The sequence below is a fragment of the Phragmites australis genome, chromosome 9 (genome assembly GCF_958298935.1).
Source record: "Phragmites australis chromosome 9, lpPhrAust1.1, whole genome shotgun sequence".
Lineage (NCBI taxonomy): Eukaryota > Viridiplantae > Streptophyta > Magnoliopsida > Poales > Poaceae > Phragmites > Phragmites australis.
The window spans coordinates 9,797,666-9,817,307 of NC_084929.1; the positions used below are offsets into that span (position 1 = coordinate 9,797,666).

General features: G+C 44.4%; 1 long non-coding RNA gene across 1 annotated transcript; it reads left to right on the forward strand.

Moving 5' to 3' along the window:
* Nucleotides 1–17,039: 17,039 nt before the first annotated feature.
* Nucleotides 17,040–18,836, forward strand: LOC133929712 (uncharacterized). Its single transcript, XR_009911635.1, has 3 exons — nucleotides 17,040–17,234; nucleotides 17,314–17,391; nucleotides 18,181–18,836. It is a non-coding gene; the product is annotated as an uncharacterized LOC133929712 (long non-coding RNA).
* Nucleotides 18,837–19,642: the final 806 nt, after the last annotated feature.

The following is a 19,642-nucleotide window of genomic DNA, read 5'->3' on the forward strand; positions in this document are numbered from 1 at the left end:
CCCGATGCCCTCTCGCCCAACCGTGAGCGCAGTGGTTGGCAGTTGTGGTTGGGCACGTGGTCAGGAGCGAGGACGTCGAGGGAGGGGATGACATTACGACGGTGGTGCTCGGGCTAGTCGCCGCGGTGCTAGACATGTTGTCGTGAGTGGAGGTGGCGCTAGAGCTCCGGGCGCGCACTACTCGCGCTTCGGCACTACCATGACGTCGTGGACATGCTCAATGATTACATCCCTAGCTGTGGCAAGTCCTGCTTCGGCGACAAAGCGTCCTCCTCCTCCTGCTCATCTAGCTCCGGTGACCTCGGCGTCGCCTCCTGGACTGAGCTCCTATCCTGGGGAGCGACTGCTCTGAGATAGGCGGTGTGCATCGCACACTCACAGGGTGGCAGTGTCGTGGGCGTGTGGCTATAACCCAGCGTGCCGACGCTGTGCCTACTTGGGAGCGCCGGGAACCTGCACCTGAGCCGTTTGAGGTGGTTGAGGAGGGTGGGGTCGGCACCGGCGGTGAGGAGGTAGGATACGATGGTAGGGGACGAGGTGTCTCCTCTCTCTGAGCTGCACGCATGGGTAGAAGATGGGGAGAGAGAAGAGGGAGGAACAAGATGATGAGATGTCTTCTAATTATGTGGGTCCCACTGCTATGTCAGCGCCATGTTGTATGAAACCACCATGAAAATCAGTTAAGGAGGTAAATTGCACCGGTTTGAATAGTTGGAGGAGGTGAGATATCTAGTTTTGTGGTTCGAGAGGGGGGGAGGGGGACAGATTCGAGCAATAGTTGAGAGATGCAATATGGATTTTTTCCTTCATTGTGATTCGTTACGAGCTTCAAGCCTCCTAACGAAAAGGTTAAACCAGGCCCACGACCCACTTAACCGCCATATGTGGCACCCGAGCACCCCCCAAGCCCAAATTCCCCCAATGGCTCAGCCGAGCTAGCAGATGCCGCGTGCAGCTCCATCAACTTGAGTCCCAAGTTGTTGTCGAAGGGGGTGCTATAATTTTTAAGAAAATTTATTATTTACTATCGAAGGATAATTATTTTTTATTTGTCATTCTATGAAATAAAATTCTTTATTTATAATTTCTTTTAAATTTTATTCTTTTCTCACCACTATCATTCATTTGACTAATAGAAAAGACATATTTACCCTCACAGAGAAGGATGGTGGCCTTGAGTGTAGCTGGTGGCAGTTAATCAAAGTTTAGGGCTTTTTAGAGGCTAAATCTTAGAATATGATGCACTAGAAAGTTGTAAACAATTTCTCTATGCTTCTATTTGATTTTTTAATACTGAATTTGGATGAATATATCACAATATATGAATTTCTGAAGTTGTATTATTTGGAGACCATTAGGGGAGCTGCATTGTTATATTATGACTATGATTAAGCATAAGAAAAGCTAGTACTAATTTTTGTAGTGAATATCAAAGTTGTAAACAATTTTGTATATATTATTTTAGTGTGCTTATTTGTTATGTTTCTTGATGTAGAAAAATAGATATAAAAATAACAAGGTGACTGGCATGCGGTGACAGTATTAGTGTTGTGGCTATTTTTTAAATATGATTTAGTTTAATATTCACAATCCTTTATAACTAGAAAATATGACATATTAAGTACGGCTTCTGTATATAAGCACGATTTTCTCTTTTTCAATGGTAAATATATTTTTTTCTATAGATTAAATAGACGGCAATGATGAGAAGTGAATAAAAATGAGAAACAGTGATAAATAAATAAACATTTTATAGAATAATAAATAAGCAATTACATTCTCTTCCGATTCCAACGACAAATAACGAATTTTCTCACTTTTCCTCCACCCCCTCCAGCACTGTGCAGTGCGAACACCACTGTTCTGTTATGGACGCCTCGGCCGGCGAGGGTTCCGAGCGACAACCAGAGCGCAATGTCGAAGGAACACGCCGTGCTGCTCAAGGAGCTCCTGAGCAAGCCAAGACGCCGAGAGACCACGCCGCCGCAAGCCGCACCCTGGGACTCACGAACACACGCGAGAATTGGAGAAAAGATGCACAAACACAAGAGTATTTTTATGCTGTTCAACTGAGCAACTTTTATGTATATTTTACTCAACTATATAAAGAACTGTATAGCCTAAACATAGGAGAAAACAGCTAGCACTAAACTGCAGTTTTTACCGCACTTATTCCACACCATTATGTGCTGCAGCAAATGAAAAGAAACGGAAGAAATAAATGCTGGAAACTGAACAACGCACAGCCAAAAAAATAAGTAACCGAAACCCGTATAAAGTGCATTAAGCACCATTTGCTCATACTAATTAAAAGGCCTAATTTTCCAGTGTAACTGCAAGGATTAATTATTTATCAGGAGCCACGCTCAAGGAGGACGGCGACAAACTGGAGGCGCAGGCCGCCCGGCTCGACGCCCAGCTGCAGCCACCGCCGCAGCAGGCGGCCACCGGCGTCTGGTGGAAGGTCAGGCCCTTCGTCAACGGTGGCGTCTCCGGGACGCTCGCCACCCGCGTCATCCAGCCCGTCGACATGGTCAAGTACTACACTACTACTGCTAGCTACAGCTCTGCCACGATCGAGCGGCTTCGTACTGCATTTGTGTGACTGTAAGCTAGCAAGATCAGCCAGCGTATCTATGGTGATCTTTAACTAAATCTAAATGGATTTTCGTTTGTGATTGTTGGTTGTTTGTAACTGAGACGCCCTGCGATTTTACCTGGGAAGATTGCCGCAATTTCGAAATTAGTTCAATGAGTGTTACGATCCCACTTAGTTCACACCAATCACGACCAATTCAGCACAAGAACGAGAGGCACACTGGCACTCAAATAACTGGATACAAGTGTTTAGAGGATACAAATGAATTTGGAGGGGAGTTTAGGTCGGGGAAAGCAAGGAATCCGAGGTAGGCAGCAAGAAACTGGAGGGAGATCGAATCACCAGAGTTCCAGGGGAGGACAACAGTAGGAGGAAGAAGGTGGCCGAAGCCGTTCTTTCACGTTCTTTTCCTCCATCCCTCTCCGGAGCTTTTTTTATTTTTATATTTTTTTATTCAAAATTTAAATAAATAGATTTCTTGTAAAAAAATTATAAAACTAGACGCATACCGCTCTCTCATGCGTGTTTAGTTCCTTACCGCCCCCAGTCCCACAGGTTCCGGTGCTACAGTACATGAACAGTGAACCTCAATGAACCGTACTTCGAGGTTTAATTTTGCTCCTATCTTCTCTATTCAAAATACTGATATTCTGTTACTCCAAAAATTCTAAAACTTTTTGTACGTGTTACATAATACATGTGCAACCCATTTTAATTGAATTCACCGAAAAATCATGTGTAGAATTTAAACTAAAATTCTCCAAAAAAAGCTACTTTTATAACTTCTAGCAATTGTTAGCGCCGCAAATAAATTTCTAAAAACCTGGTAAAATTCACTAATATTCTTCTTATGTAATGTGATAATTTCTAAAATTATTTTCTGCCCGATACGCTGGAGTGCCTTGAACCACACCTCTCTAACGAACACACGGTCTATGAGCAGGTATTGACCGTTTCCTCTGCCTGATCGCAAGAGGACAACGAAGGGGGTGTTATAGCCCATGACACGCAAGACGGTCTACCGTCCAACATCTGTTAGCGTGGCCAACCATAAGAACTTGGCACATGACGACGCCTAGGTCTTCCAGGTCCTCTTGAATGGCTCGAAAACAGTGGCCCCCGTAAAGAAGCGGCCATAGGCCGAGCGAATTGAGAACTCGCCAGAAGCCGAGGGCAACCACACATGCTGGTTTGAGGTATCACCCAACAATACTATCCCCTCCAGAGCATCCCAAGCTTGCAGATAGTCAGCCAACACCGGGATGGCAAGGCCGCCATGGATGTCCTGGACCCAAGTCGAGTCATGAAGGGCCTCGAAGACAGTGCGCTTGACGATGGCCCGCTTCACCACAAATGACCCCAAGTGTGGCGCCATCTCCAACAAGGAACAACCATGGAGCCAACGAACCGACCAGAATAGGGTAGACTTCCCATCGCCCACCACGGTAGTCACGGACATCGCAAAGAGTGCACGAGCGTTGGCGTGCACCGAGAGGCCAAGCGCCGCCCAAGGCCGATCGGGCTGCATTTTTTGCAACCAGAGCCACCTCATATGAAGCGACCAACCGAGCGCCTCAAGATTATGGATGCCCAATCCACCTAGGTCCTACGACCGACAAACCTGCTACCAAGCTACAACATAGTAGCCCCCTTGCACATTGCGGCGCCCCTTCCAAAGGAAAGCCCGCCGACGCTTATCGATGGCTTTAATCAGCCATTTGGGCACATCCAATGCCAATGAGAGTTCGAATAGGGACGGCCATGAGCACGAAGCTAACCAGGACAGCTCTTCCTGTGATATGCAACAAGCCCGCCTTCCATCCAAGCAATAAATCACCAATCTTATCCACCATTGGCTGAAGCTCTGCCTTGGAGAGTCTTCAGACCGACAAAGGAACGTCCATGTATTTGCAAGAGAAGTCGGAGATCAAGCATGGCATCTCGGTGTGGACAAGATCTAGACTGGCCGCCGAACACCGAATAGGAATGACCGAGCTTTTAAGCATATTGGTGCACATGCCCAACACCACTCCAAAGCAATGCAAGATACCCTTGGTTATAGCCAAATCCCGTGCCATCGGATGGATGAAAAGCACCACATCATCGACATACATGGAGACTCGGTGCCTTATATCCCTGTTAGCTAGCGGAAGTAGAAGGCCCTCCTGGCCACCCTTGAAAAACAGAGTGTTCAACACGTCCATGACTAGGATAAAGAGCATCGGTGACAGCGGGTCACCCCAACGGAGACCCCTACGGTGGTCGATCACCTCGCCCAGGCAACCATTGAGGAGAACTCTGGTGGATGAAGAAGCCAACACGTTGCATAGCAAGCCCCTCCACCGAGGGCCGAACCCCAAGTGTTCAAGAACCTCAAGCAGGAATGGCCAGGAAAAGGAGTCAAATGCCTTTGTGATGTCAATCTTAAGAAGGATCCGAGGCTGCTCTAGGCCATGAAGGAACTTGGCCATCCGCTGAACGAGAAGGAAGTTCTCATGTATGCATCGACCCTTAATGAAAGCACTTTGGTTGACGGACACCATCAAGTGCAACTTATGCAGAAGCTGATTCGCGAGTATCACGGTGACCAACTTGGCAAAAATATGGACTAAGCTGATCAGCCGGAAGTCTTGAACTTGCTCAGTACCAATTGACTTAGGGATGAGAACCAAAAGAGCCGAATTCAAAAGGTGCAGCTTCCTCCCATCTCCCGAGTGCAGCGTGTGAAGCGCCGCCATCACATCCTCGTTGAGGACCGGCCAGCAGGCTTTGTAAAAAGGACCTGTAAACCCGTTAGGATCCGGTGCCGGTGGCATACTTTTGATCGTCTCCCACACCTCCAACTTGGTGAAAGGCAACTCCAACAAATCCAAGTCAAAGCACACGATCACGAGAGGCCAAATCGTGGAAGACAATGAGGAAGTCCTCCAGGTAGCCTCGATGGACTGAGAACGTGCCACCGTCAACACTGAAGGAGGTAGACATGAGCGATCAAACCTACTCAATAGACACTGGGGGTCTGGTACCGACCAACGCCACCAGCGCATGAGTAAGCTTAGCCTCCTCTTGGACAAGCTCTTCAGATCGGGGAACGAAACAGGGTTGTTGGCGTAGCTGTACGTCATGATGACCATGGACTAATGTAGGCGGAGAAGGCGTAGGTCCGAAGAACGACGGAGTCGAAGGAGGATAATCGGCCACACAGATGGCTAGAGGAGAGAAGATATGACCCGTAGATTGGGAAGCCATGGACAGTGTGAGAGAGGGTTCCAACGACCTTACAGGGTCTGGTGGAGGCGGGGCGAGGTCGCACCCATGGCTTGACCGTGACAGTAAAGGACATCGAGTTGCTATGTTGGCGTGAGAAAACTCCGAAGGTGCTAGTAGAGAACGGTGCCGTTTGCACTAACGTGCGTGTTGGCCTTCCTGCTGGCACCTGAAGTAGCACGATGGGTTATGACAAGTGGTCGCAACGTGGTCAAAGGTGAGGCAGTTGAAGCACCTCCTAACCAGGTCAACTAGCACCAGCCTAGAGGGTGGCGGCAGCTGCGGGTGTGGGGCACACCACCAGCTCCTCTTTTTCTTGGCGACCAGCTGCCATCCATCCGCGTCAGCGACCGAGCAGCGTGGCCTGAGCCCTGGGCTGCGGTGACTGGGTAGGCTGCGGTAGGCGCAACAACTCTGTTCAACGGGAAACATCTTGGAGAACAGCAGAGGGGTGGGGGTGGCCTGGGTGACTACTGTCCGACGTCGCAAGGGAGTCCAGAGGAGGGGAACACCCTTTGGAAGTGTCCAGGGACGTCTTCGGTGTGGACTACGACGGACCCGCAGAGTTAGCGGTTGAGATGGGCGAGGGGCTAAAGAGAAGCCACCTCGGCAGATCTGAGCCAGAGTGCAATGCGATCGCTTTCTCTGGGCTGAATGGAGTAGCTAGGGGGTTGAGGGAAAGCGGTGTAGACTGGGTGGTAGAGGAGGGGTGGGGGTGGGGGTGGGAGTGATGCAGGCATGGGGGATGACAGCAAGGTGGATCTACGATGGTGGTGTGCTACGGGCAGAGCTTGGCGGAGGTGAATGTACGGAGCGAGAGCGCTCTTCCATCTCCTCAAAGTCCTGGTGTCACCTAAAGATGATATTGTTGTGTCATGCCTTGACGCTGACATTGGACGCATGGTGGATATCAATGGTTCCATTAGAAGGGCTCAATGGTTCCATTAGAAGGGCTCAATGGTGGATAGCACCTGTCATATACACAGCGTTCGTGGGTGGCATCTCGAGCTCGCACTGCATTGCATCTTGATCGGAACTCGATGAGAGCCTCGACATGATTTGCCCTAGAAAACACCACCACATTCTATGCTCCATAGACATTGTAGATTCGATGCAACATCTCCTTGGTCACTGGGTAGCCTGCATAGCTTACGGTGACGCGAAGGATAGCGCATGTGGTGACCTTCAGCTGGCTTAGCATTTCACCGAACAATTGATGTGTGCCACTCATGTCTAGCCCCAATGCTGATGCATATTCAATGTCCAGCACACAACACCCATCATAGAAACATCTACACTGCAAGGTTGCCAAAGCATGTGTAGCAACCAAAGTTGAACTATATTGCACAAAAACAACAACATCAGTACCTCTCTCTAGCATCTTCATGTACTCCACAACACCATAAGGGTTGAACACTTGACGTAGCACTACTTCAGTTATTGGGTAATGAGCATGGTGAATCACAATCTTGAGGACACGATTTAGAATCATTTTGAGTTGGCTGTCTTGGATAGACATTTCATCTAACAGGTTAAAGGCACCACAACTTGGGTTGTCACCCTTACACTCAACCATCTGTTGATCACACACACTGCACGAAATCTTCTCCCCAACCATCTCAATGCCAGAAATCCCATTTATTGAAGGCTCTGATACCAATTGTTACAATCCCACTTAGTTCACACCAATCACAACCGATTCAGCACAAGAACCAGAGGCACATTGGCACTCAAATAATTGGATACAAGTTATTCTATCTTCAAAAAGTATTTTATCTTGGCAGGGTTTATCAGTCGGTATGCTAAGGCAAGTGAAACATATACGGCTGCTCGTATTGGATTCTTCAGGTTTGTATAGTTGACTATTTTGTGAGCAAACATCTTATAGTTACCTCATCTGTTCTTTTGCTTGGATAAAAATCTTAATCTAGATTACTAGTTGTATTATATGATTTCCATTTAAATGTAGATAAAGGAGTGCACTTGTTGTTGGTTTTGTATGTTGCTACCATCATAGTTACACAACTTTCTTTGTTGAGCTGTGCAGGCTTCCAAATGACTTACCACTTGTAGTAGTGCTATGAGATGTGATGGTTCTTTCTTACATAGCACACCAATTTTTTCTTCGAAGTTTTTCATAAAGGAATGATGCTATTATAAAGTTTTATTTCAGAAAGGGACTGATATATTCTTTATTTGTGGAATTTACTAAGTGAATTATGATCCTTGATTGCTAGCGTTCTTGTAATTGTTACCATTATATAGCATGAACAAGCATTCTCATTGTAAAACTTGGATTAATTAACTTTTGCATTGTCATATTCAAAGATAAAGGTCTGAGATAAACTATGATTTGTTTAGCTATTTAATATTGGTTTATGAAATAAAGTTTCATCTCCTGACAATAGTCCAATTTTGAATTTGGAACATTATCGACGATTCATAAACTGCCGATCTTACAAACTTGTGAATGAGGCAAGGGATACTTCCTGTAGTTGAATCACACAGCACATATAGAGATTTATACAGGTTCAGACATCCCTTAAGATAATAGCCCTATATCTTGTATTGAACTTCGAGACTGTTTACAAGGGGGTCTTAGCTAGTCTAGATAGATCTAAACCGAGTCGAATGGCTCCTTGTGCGTAGTCATAGAGGGTTGCTGACGTAGAAGGCTTGAGGGTTTATGGTTCCTGTAGACGTGGATGGTCTGAATGGATTTCAATTGACTTGTCCTCTGCAGAGCCCCAGACCCTGTATATATAGGTGGGCGTTGTACCGCCTCTAGACCCCTTCCTTATAATTCTTAGAGATAAACTTCTCTGTTTATGAGATATCATGGATACCTGTGGGCTATTTTCATAGGTCTAGGGATTCCCTTCCCAGGCATAGAGAGATGCTCTGAGAATATAGGAAACTCTACAGGATCCGGATACAACAGTTTTATACTACCCATCGTCAAGCCCCCCATCAGTATGTGAAATGAGGCCTCGACATATCAAAAACTTACTCAACAAAGATAAACATTTTGACCAACTGCATCTTCGAGTTGTAACTCGGGTCCTCGGATAAGCTGGTAGACCTAACCGGGATCTCAGGGTTCTCGAGTCTTCTAGTTGGGATTCTGAATACCTCCGAGTGCTCAGGCGGGCCCTCGAGAAGGTATTCCATCCGAATAGGAATTCCGAGTCATCCAAAAAATATCATCCCAATTTTCCAAAACAATAGGAGAAAAGACTTGTCGCTGACCATGTTTAAAATTCGAACCGTCAGAGTAGATATTTCGTGTAGTGGTGAGAAGAATCTTTCCCTGGCAAAGGATCTTGATGATGTTTGGAAACTGTGCGCGTACGGCGGAGTAGTGTGCCAATTTCTCTCGGTTACCATTCTGTCTGCTCCCACATGCATCGAAAGATATTCCAAGCATTAAATGCAATGAGACATTAAATGTCATGTCCCAAAATGTTAATTACATAATTAAGCATGCATAATCATCATGGCATTATGTTTCTATGTATTTATTTATTAAGTCTAGCTAAACATATTTCAAATTTTTTTGAGATGGTTTAGAGCTCTTTAGGAAACCATAAATACCTCGGGAAGAACTAGGAGAAAGGGGAAAATTCAGCAAAAGATCCCTCTCACTGTTTGACTGAGTCTCACCATCATCTGACTGCAACTGGCAAACATGTGGGCTTGCCACATGGTCTCTCGCGGTCTGACTGGGAGCTCTCATGGTCTGACCATCAGCGCACAGTAACACTTAAAGGAATCGATCACTTTTACTCTCTCACTCTCACTCACTCTCTTCACACAAACTGAGGGAGAGAAGGAAGAGGACCACCCCGACAACCAGAGAACGATGGTGAGAGCTTCCCCCAGCTTCTGGATGGCTTCCTCGAGCACCTCCCCTCTTCTCCCTCACCAGAGACACGTTTCTTTCACCTCAAGCTCATCAACAACTCTAGAGCCTGATCTGCAAATCAGAGCTTCCTTGGAGCTTTTCAACCCGCTAGGAAGTTTCCTGACACTAAAGTGAGACGTCTCCTACCGTTTTCCCATCATTCCTGAAAATTGATCCTCATGTCGTTTAGGCCTAAACTCAACCCTACCTTAGACCCATTCCTGGAGTTCTCCAAGTTTGGCTCAGTAAGTGTTGTCCAAATTACTCTAGAAGCACTCCACTAGTCTCATAGAGCATTTTGGTATTGTTCATTGTCCAAGGCAACGTCATAGCCTTCGTTGACGACCTCACAAAGGTGCTGTCGGCATGTACTCATGGTATAACCGTCAATCAGGCCAGTCTGACTGCCAGTTTGGAGATCAAAACCTCAACCGAACCCATAGTCAGGAGTCAGACCACCGCTAGGGCCGGTCTGACTACCAACATACTGCCGATCTGACCGCCAGATGCCAAAACTCTCTGCACGCTGGTGGTTTGACCTCCAGTAGCTCAAAGCCATATACACTTAGGTTGTCTTATCCGAGGTTCAAACCTTTTCTCACCCGAATTGTTTAGTGTTCCTTTGCAAATATTTTTGAAACGTGATGCTCTATTATTATGCGAGCATGCATCATATGCACACTTTCTTTCGTTTATTTATTTATGCAGTGCATTCCCTACTTATTTAGAGAGTGACACGTCGACGGTTCGAGCGAGCGAAGGTGAGTGTTGCGCGGGCAGTATCAGGCATACACCAGAGTAGCAAGGCAAGAATTTAAGCATACTCAACCTACTACTTTAGATCATATAATGTCTAATTTGATAAATTATGCTTATGTATGTTTGCATGATTGGCGAGTCTATGTCAGGCTTATATAGGTAGAACACATGTTGATTGCATTACTTCTACCTTGAATTGTTGATGATCCTCTTCCTTGTAACATGGGTTAATAATGTTGAGTTGATGATCCTCATCCTTGTAACATGGGTTAACAATGTTGGTGCCTAACTCCAAAGGTTAATCAAAATGCTTAGCAATGCATATATCTTTCGTTAGAAGTCGAGAAATGGTTCAGCCATTATTCATGAGCTTAGGACTTATTGATTTACAATGGTAATGACATTGGGGTGTATGAGTTGTGAGGATGATGCGAGATATGGGCGGTGCTAGTGGTAGGTCGGGACAGGAACCCAGATATCATAGACCGTTTGCATCGATTAAGCACCGTCCGTTGGTGCCATTGACTTTAGCACTTTCTGTACTAACCACATATTTATTTATGGGAAGGATGAGACGAATACCTTATGTAGCTGTGAACCTTTGGCTTGCACATCTCGGGTGTCATGTGCATAATAGGCTTGTAGGGGTGTCTAGTTTGCTCTAGGAGTAGTTCTAGATGACCCTCGCACCTAGAGGTGCATGATCAAATGGTTGGAGTTTATTTGGGAAAGGTTGTCACGAGTACCCCCTTGTGTGGACTTTAGCGGGTCACACAAGCCAAATGGTCCTCGTGTTGTGTGGGTAAAAGAGTACTCCCCTGTAGGGTATAAAAATAATTTGAATTACCGTGCTCTCGGTTATGAGAATGCTTCTGTCCATCCGCATCGGTCGTAGAGTCACGATGTGGGATGGTATGATATGGTATGTTGGGATGTAGTTGAGTTGGTGCTATTCACAGATATGTTTATGATAGTTCCATCTCAGATATTTATGATGTTGATGATTCCAGGATATCAGGGGTATATGTGTATGGTTAAGTATAGATGCTTCCATTACTGTATCCAAATGTGCTTTTGCTTATGAAATTACTTAACCATGTGGTTGTCTCTTTGCTAATCATCCCAATGTATAATCCTTGGAGTCAGATTATTTATATGTACTCATTATGGATTAAGTCTTACGAGTACATTCATACTCATGTTAAAAATGTGCTACCGATCAGGAGGAGGTAGTGTTTGGCTACTTCATGTCCGTTGATGTAGGGTGACAGGAATGAGTAGTGCAAATTACTCGAGTGACGGTGTTTCGGTGTGGCGCCTCAGGACAAATGGTGCTACTCATCTTTTGTTGTTCATCGATGTTATTTATTCAATTGTGTAGTTTCTAGTTTTGGTTAGGAGATGAACTATTCTTCTCCTCCTAGTTCCTTTTTGTTTTAAATTGTAATAACTCAAATGCCTATAATATAATTTCATTACTCACTCTTTATTAAGCTTTGTTGTGATGTTATAAGTAAGGAAATGTGTGTGTTCTGATCTTGGGTACAAAACACATGCTGGAACTACCGTGATGGTATTCTAGTTAATCATTGTAGTCGCGATTATGTAAATGATCGACTTAATGATTAATTAGAATACATTTGGGCGGTTCGTTACAACGTGGTATCGGAGCTTAGTTTAATGAAGTAACCTAAAATAGTTAGGGCATCGGTTAATAAAATAGGTTAACTCCACTAAAGCAACCCACTAAAATTTTCTTTTTTACCTCCTCTTGCTAATATGTATAAATTTGTTATACTATGCTCTTAAGTATAATGTATTCGTAACCGTATCTACATGACGATCGTGGTTGTCAGAACGAATCGCTTTCATAGTTGGGAAGTTCCGTTGGGTGTGAATTACGGCAAAAAGGCTACTGCCGGCAATAAACTCCCAGCAGTCTGACCACCAGGTAGCAGTCTCATCTCCAGTGGCCGTGGTCTAACCGCCAGGGTGCAGTCTGACTGCTAACACTTGTGCAGAAAACATTGTGAGTTGTAAGCTAGGTTACATTCTCGCATATTGCGCAACACTTTTGATCATGCATTCTTCTTATATTACGATACTCTAGTGCGCATCATTTGCCTTGGCTTAATTGATGCCGTGAGACAATCCCCAGTTCAGACACCACCTGGATAGTCATGTTCCTCGACTTCTTCCATTGTGGCTTCTGTTTCCCCTACCATCTTCTTCCTTCAAGTGCTTAACTTTTACAACATCGAGCTCATTCACCTTAACCCCAACTCCATCATCATAGCGTCTTCGCACACCTGTGCGAGGCCTATATGCCCGTGCGCCCTTCAGTCGATCTATTCCAGCACTTCTACCTCATGAAGGGGTTCTTAAGCAAGGTTGCCGGTGATGCCGGATTCTGCCTTCGAGAAGGAAAGTCGGCAGAGTACATTGGCTTCTTCGCCAAGAGCTCCTGGTTGGTTCTACTGCCAACCAGCCCCCCCCCCCAAAAAATCCCATATCAAGGTCTCGTGCCATTCGCGAGGCCGTTGTGGATAGAGGTGCCGATGTCCACCACAGTCACTCGGGCCCTCACTGAGATCTTGGATTTAAAGGAGCAAGGGTTGACAGCGTGAGATGTCACCAGGGACTTCATCAAGCGACATCTCTCCCCTGAGGTCGAGGATTTTTAGTGCTTGGGAGTACACAACCAAGGAGGATCTAGCCTGAGAAGGTGAGACAGCTACTGACCTATCCTAACTAGCTATTAGGGGACTATGGGTATATCTTTCATGAGTTGTTCTTGTGTGCAGATCTCTCCCTGGATGAGGTGGAGCAAAGGATGAAGTTTCTCTTCAACTCAGCCCCCGAGCCCAATCGTGGAAACGTCCCGATCCCCATCCTCGAGATGCAGGCTTACGTTTCGGCCTAGGTCTTGTCGGTAAGCCTCATGAGCCTTTTTCTTTTTTTTCCTTCTTTCCAATTGGTCCTAATCTAGGGTAACGGTCGGCACAAATCTTCAAGCGACCAGGACACAGGTGGCCCGACCCGTAGGTCGAGAACGTGGACATTCAGGGCGAGGAGTCGGATGAAGCTGAGTTCATGGGTGCCATGGGCCAAGGTAAACATGGAGGTGGTGAAACTATGTTGTTAGCTCTGTCCTTCGTTGGCGGTGACATGATGGGTGAAGACGAGGTCTAAGCAAGTGGCGGTGAGTGGTCGATGATAGTGTGGTGCCTTTAACTCCGACACCCGCTCCCGTGCTTTCAGCCCCAACTGTAGCCCCTGAAGCTCTGGCCTCGACTTCGGCTCTGGCTCTGGCTGTAACTCTGGCCTTGATCCAGCCCCTCAACTCACCCCTTAGTTAAGCTCAAACTTCTTGCCAAGCCCTTGTAGCCGCAGTAGTTTATTAACATGTCATGCGATAGGTGCCAGATCAGGATCGCGGTTAGGCGGTCATTGGCACGCGCATCTCAACCGTTATGACCTTGCCAGCACAAGGAACTATGGCTAAGGTGGGCACCCTTGAGAAGCCATCCAAGAGAGCTTCCCTATTCTTTTCCCGTTGAAATCGTCCTGAGGCTTGAAGCGGCCCAAGTTTGGTTGTTAACGTCTCTCTTACATTCTCAGGAATGCAATTTTTATCTTCCTTCTCGCATGTTTCTTGGAGCACCAACACTAGCCCTCGAGCCCCAACAAACTCGGATATAGGAAATCAAATCCTCCGAGGGACGCGGGAATGAATCCACCAAGCCCCTAACACCTGCTAAAGAAGGCTGGGAGGTGGAGGTTTAATCGCTCACGACGGATGCAAACTCGATCCACGGGGTGCTTGGTGACATGCACTGGAGGGGTGTCGTCATGGGGTCCCAACCTCTAGGGGGCCGTGACCTAGAAGAGTAAATGAGAACCTTCTTCATGAGGAGTGCTTCCCTACAAAACAGTAGCTTAATTAATGAAACCATAGGTACTGACTTGGTGCTTTGCAGTTGATCCTGTCGCGGATGCACAAGCTCCGCAATGAGGTTAAGAAGGCGAGGGCTCAAATTTTTCGACTCGAGGGGGAACTCACCGAGAAGGATCATCGGCTGGGTGAGATGGGCCACCAACTCTCCAAAGCCATTCCGATAAGGAGGGGATGCGCTCCAAGCTAGAGGCAAATCCAAGTGTAAGTCTCTGATATCTTGGACACGATGTGCCTTGTCTTCTCATTCTGAACTTGATGCTTTCTTCACGTAGAACTATCCGAGACCCATGACACCCTAGCCCAGGAGGGGGCCTGGACGGACTCCATCCGACAATAGCTCGGCGCGGCCCTGGATACATTCCAGGACACCCTTGCTCAAGTCAGAATCAAGGTGGAGCCCATGGAGAATGTCGATGCTGTTGGACTGGCTGTCCAAGCAACCAAGCTTGTCGAGGCCTTCGGAGGCTTCCAGTCGAAGGTGGTTGACCACGTCTCAAGCCAGGCTTGATGGAGCACAGAGGAGGTGGTCGCCCAGGTGCTGGCCATTCTGAAGGCGCACTACCAGGACATCGACATCGATGTCCTTTAGGCGGACTTCCCTGGGGGGACGGACAAGGAGACATTCCAGAAGGTGGAGGAGATGCTTGGGTTAGCCAAGGGATACATGGACTAAAAACTCTTGTTATCGCCTTAAGACTCTTGTCTTATGCGGTCTATAATAAGAACTTGGTAGTTTGTTAGGACTTAAGATTTTTATCTTAAATGTTCTGTGCTTAAAATGGGAGCATCATGGGTGTCTGGTACCAAACGCATTCAACTACATCTCATGGTAGCCTTACATTCTTTTCCCTTTGATTAGTTCAAGATGCACCAGCCACTAGTCAAGGCACTTTTTATTGTTAGCCTTAGGTCCGACTTGAGCGGAAGGCATCACAGCCTTCAGTCACTCGAGTTCCGGCCATTGCAACATTGTTTTCGTGCTTCTCCGATGAGTTTCCGCTGTGCTAGCTATCACTGTCGTTGTTCAATCATTAGAGAGCCGAGGTATCTATCTCACCTGTCATCACATCTCGCTTTGGTTAGTTGTGATTAGAAGTCATGCGTACTGGTTTGCGTTAGGATCTCGACCGTCCGATCCTCATCGGGCAGCTTAGATTTAAATAACTGTCAACTGAGTTAGGATCCCTCGTCAGCGCTTTTGTCCAACATGGCCATCTAGTTAGTCAATCCAGGCCCAGTCAGTGCGTCCAATCAGCAGTGATGTCACCAATTGCGCAATAATTAGATTCTTTTGTTACAAAATAATTCACAAACATTGTAAAATCTGAAAATAGGTTTTTGTTTAGGAAAAATTCTAAAATTAGTTAATAAATTTGGTAAATCTTTTAAAATGATTTCTAGGTAGAATAAATTTTATTAAAATGTTTTATTTATTTTTTATTTCTGTTAATGTATTTTAATCCTATTTAGTGTTGTTTAACATTGTTTTAATGTTAAAAAGTTTAAACAAATTTAAAATAAATTTTTTAATTACGGAAATAGTTTTAGAAAATCTAGAATAATTTTGATAATATTTTAAATAGGTTTTATTTAGTAAAATAAATATTTATAACATATTTAATTCTTATCAAAATTGTTTCAAGTATTTTTAATTCCAAAAAATGCAAATAAAATTTCTATACAATTTCTATTAATCCTTTGAAATAGTTTATATCATAAATTAATGCTATAAAATTATATATAAATGTTTTGACCCTTCATAAATTCAAATAAATTATATTAAATTCTAGAAAAATAATATTTAAATAACCATAGGCCTTTTCAATATTCAAATAACCGTAGTTTTCATGTTGTGGCTCCGATTTGGGTGATTTTTGCACCTACTTTTTTTCTAAAATCGTAACCTAGCCAAGTGTAGCATTTGTATCTGTGTTAGCCTTGTTTGGTGTACTGTACCTAGAGTTGTTTGTTTTTCCCCGTGTGTAGAAGAATTCATCCCGTAGCCATTCGAGAGCTTGCAGGAGCAGGATTTCAAGGATTCTACGTAGCAACCCGGAGAAGACAAGTGCCCTTGAACATTTTGCACCCTTTTTTTATAAATTGTTTGTTTTCTAAATTGCATGTTTGTCAAATATGTATAGTTGACCTATTGATAGGGTTTACTAGCATTTTCCACAATATTCCTTGTAGTCGTAGTGTTGTTTTCCTGTTATGGTAGAATATGGTTAGTCGTGCTTCCTCATGGGTAGTGTAGGCAATAATAACTTTGACTAATGGCATATGGAACATGAAGATAACTTTGGTAAAGTGTAATGCCCTAAAATTTTTGGAAAAGTTGGAAGTTGTCGTTTTCGGTTTTCGGTGTTGAATCTTTCTCACCGGAAAAGAAAAGAGAAGGAATTGAAGCAGAATAGCAGCAGTAAATTTATTTTAAAAAAAACAGAAGAAACATTAATCTGGGAGTGAGCTGAGCCAACCTGGACTTGGGCCGGTTAACCCAGCCCCTCCCCAAAGGCCCATGCACCCCTTTCCCCTTCTTTCTCCCCCCTCCACCTAGCCAAACCCTAGCCAATCCTATTCTATCTTGCTGCTGCAGCCCTTCTCCTTCCCTGGTGTGGCAACGCCCTCTTGCTGTTGCAACCCCTTCTCCTTCCCTGGTGTGGCAGTGCCCCCTTGCTGCTGCTACCCCTCAACTTCCCTGGTGTGGCGGCACCCCCTTTGCTGCTGGAGCCCCTCTCCAATCCAAGGTAGGAGCTGCTCTCTTGTTTCCCCAAGGATGAGCTTCTCCTCCCTATTTATGGTGGTGGCACCATGTTTTTGATGCAGCTTGGTGATGGCAAGGGCAGGCTTCATGGCAGGGAGAGGCACGTAGGGAAGAGGAACGAATTCGTGATTCTCGCATAGGTATTGGCCAATCTTGGCTGCTGTTTTCTTTTGGGGTTTAAAAGGTCATTTTTAATCCTGTGGTTAGGGCTCAATCTCCCTGGAAGTCTGTTGTTAATGGTTTAGGTTAGCTGCAGAAATTTTTCTGGGTGCACGGTGTGGACGAAATCATTGTTTTGGGGTCTTAGATGATTTTTCCTGCAGAAGTGATCAACTAGAAAGTTGTAGCTAACTGTGAAATCTAGCTTCTGTGTGAATTTCAGATTTTTTACCCACACGGTTTAGGAGATTTTGCTATCTGAAGTTGCCTGTCTGTCATGTTATCATCAGAAAGTTCAGAACAGTTCAGAGCTTGTTTATGCCATGCTAATGACGTTTTATGTAGATACAAATTATATAAAAGTTTAAGCTTGTGTTATGATCTACTTGTCCACAAAATTTTAGATTCTCTCGTTGAGTATTTATGGAAATAAACAGTATTTAGTGGCTAATGTTTGAAATTGACAACAGTTTTCTAGAGCTGATTTGATATGTCATTTAGGAAACCTTAGAGGCATGGGAAAATTATGTCGTCACAACAAAAGTTGTAGGCCTTGTTCTTTAGTTTCCTAAAATGTATTTATTTTTTATCATATCTGTGGTAGAAAATAGATAAGAAAAAGAGAAGTACCGCTGCTCCTGTCAATCTAATGCGTGTGTGCTGTTTTTGGGTCGGTATTGCTTAATTGAGGGTTTTGGGCGTAGAAGCGCTTTGTTTTATGTGTTTGCATGTTATGAGGAGTGTTTGTACTGAGTTATAATTGTGTTTAGGTGGTGGTGCTTCGTCTCATACTTGAAGTTCGCCGTTATCGTCGGTTGAAGGCAAGTAAACGTAGCTATGGTGTTGCTACTGTTTTGACTTCCTATTTTCACCACTTACACTTTTATTTCAAAACCATGAAAAATTTGACTATGATCTGAATTCTATGCTGTTCTTTACCTTTAATCATGGTTAATCATTGCCTTATGTCTATCTTTATATTGCTACAATTCTTGTTGAACTATGTTGCTGTTCGACTTGAGAATGAAGTTGAGCTATTATTGGTGATACACCTTAGTACAATTGCAGCATATTGCTACCTTGTGCACTTGCATTTGCATATGCATTGGAAGTTATGTCATAAAAATCATGATAGTACCGGTACGCATCGTACGTTGCACGAGGAGGGGTGCGATGTAAAAGAAGATATATCATTGCATTCACATGCATTCATGGAAGTTAATAACATTTATATGTTATTGTGGATATAAAATTATACTTGTGGTTGTGACCTTTATTTGAGGTTATTCTTTAATATTGTTGATACTATCCTAACATGTCTTATGTCTTGAGAAGTTATATATTAAATCGATGCTTAATCAACTTGTGATTTAAATAGCTTGTCAAAACAAGTTTGCTTGCTGAGATTTTCAATCTCACCCTTGCATTACTCTTTTCAGGTACTCAATGCATGTCATGAAGGGATAAGGATGTAGCAGCATGTTTTGCACTTCATGTCTACACTTTTTATCTTGTGCTGTAATAATAAACAAAGTCTAGTCCTTAGGGTTGTTTGTTGGAAGTTTAAAGAGTAGTGGTGATGTTAAACTTAATATTTTTCTCTTGGTTCATGTCAGGATGATTTTATCTGCTAATGTGATATTCTGCAGATCTTGTTTATCTATATTATTACTTCCACGATACTTAAATTTATAGAGAAGATGTGTTGTTTTTTTCTATGACAAGCTATAGGTTGTGTAGCTTAGTGGCATCCCAAGTTTTGTAGTCTAAGGTGTTACATAAAGTGCTTAGCTACATGGAACTTAGGGTCTGGGCAGGTGTTGACATGATAGTAGGCATGTGGATATGTTCCAAGCATTGTGGGCTTTTATGGATAATGGTGATTACCCTTTTGATTGGTTGGTGGTGGTCTTTTCCAAACCATATTAAGGACTGGTTCATGAAGTGACCACCCATGAAAACAATACAACCACAAGCCTTGTATAGGATGGGTCTAGACGAGTAATTTGCTATACTCATAGTATGATGTAGATCATTTGGTGGTACGGGGAATAGAAATGTGTACTTCCTAGGATTCATAAGGCGTAATAGGGGCTTTCAGAGTGGAGGGTGTACTCCCACGACGGTGAAACCTCAACGGGTATATACATGTTGAGAGAGGCTTTGTAAAGGATTTGCAGTGGATTTCTAGCACACACCTCGGAAGTGTGTATGAGTTATCTGTCGGCCAAC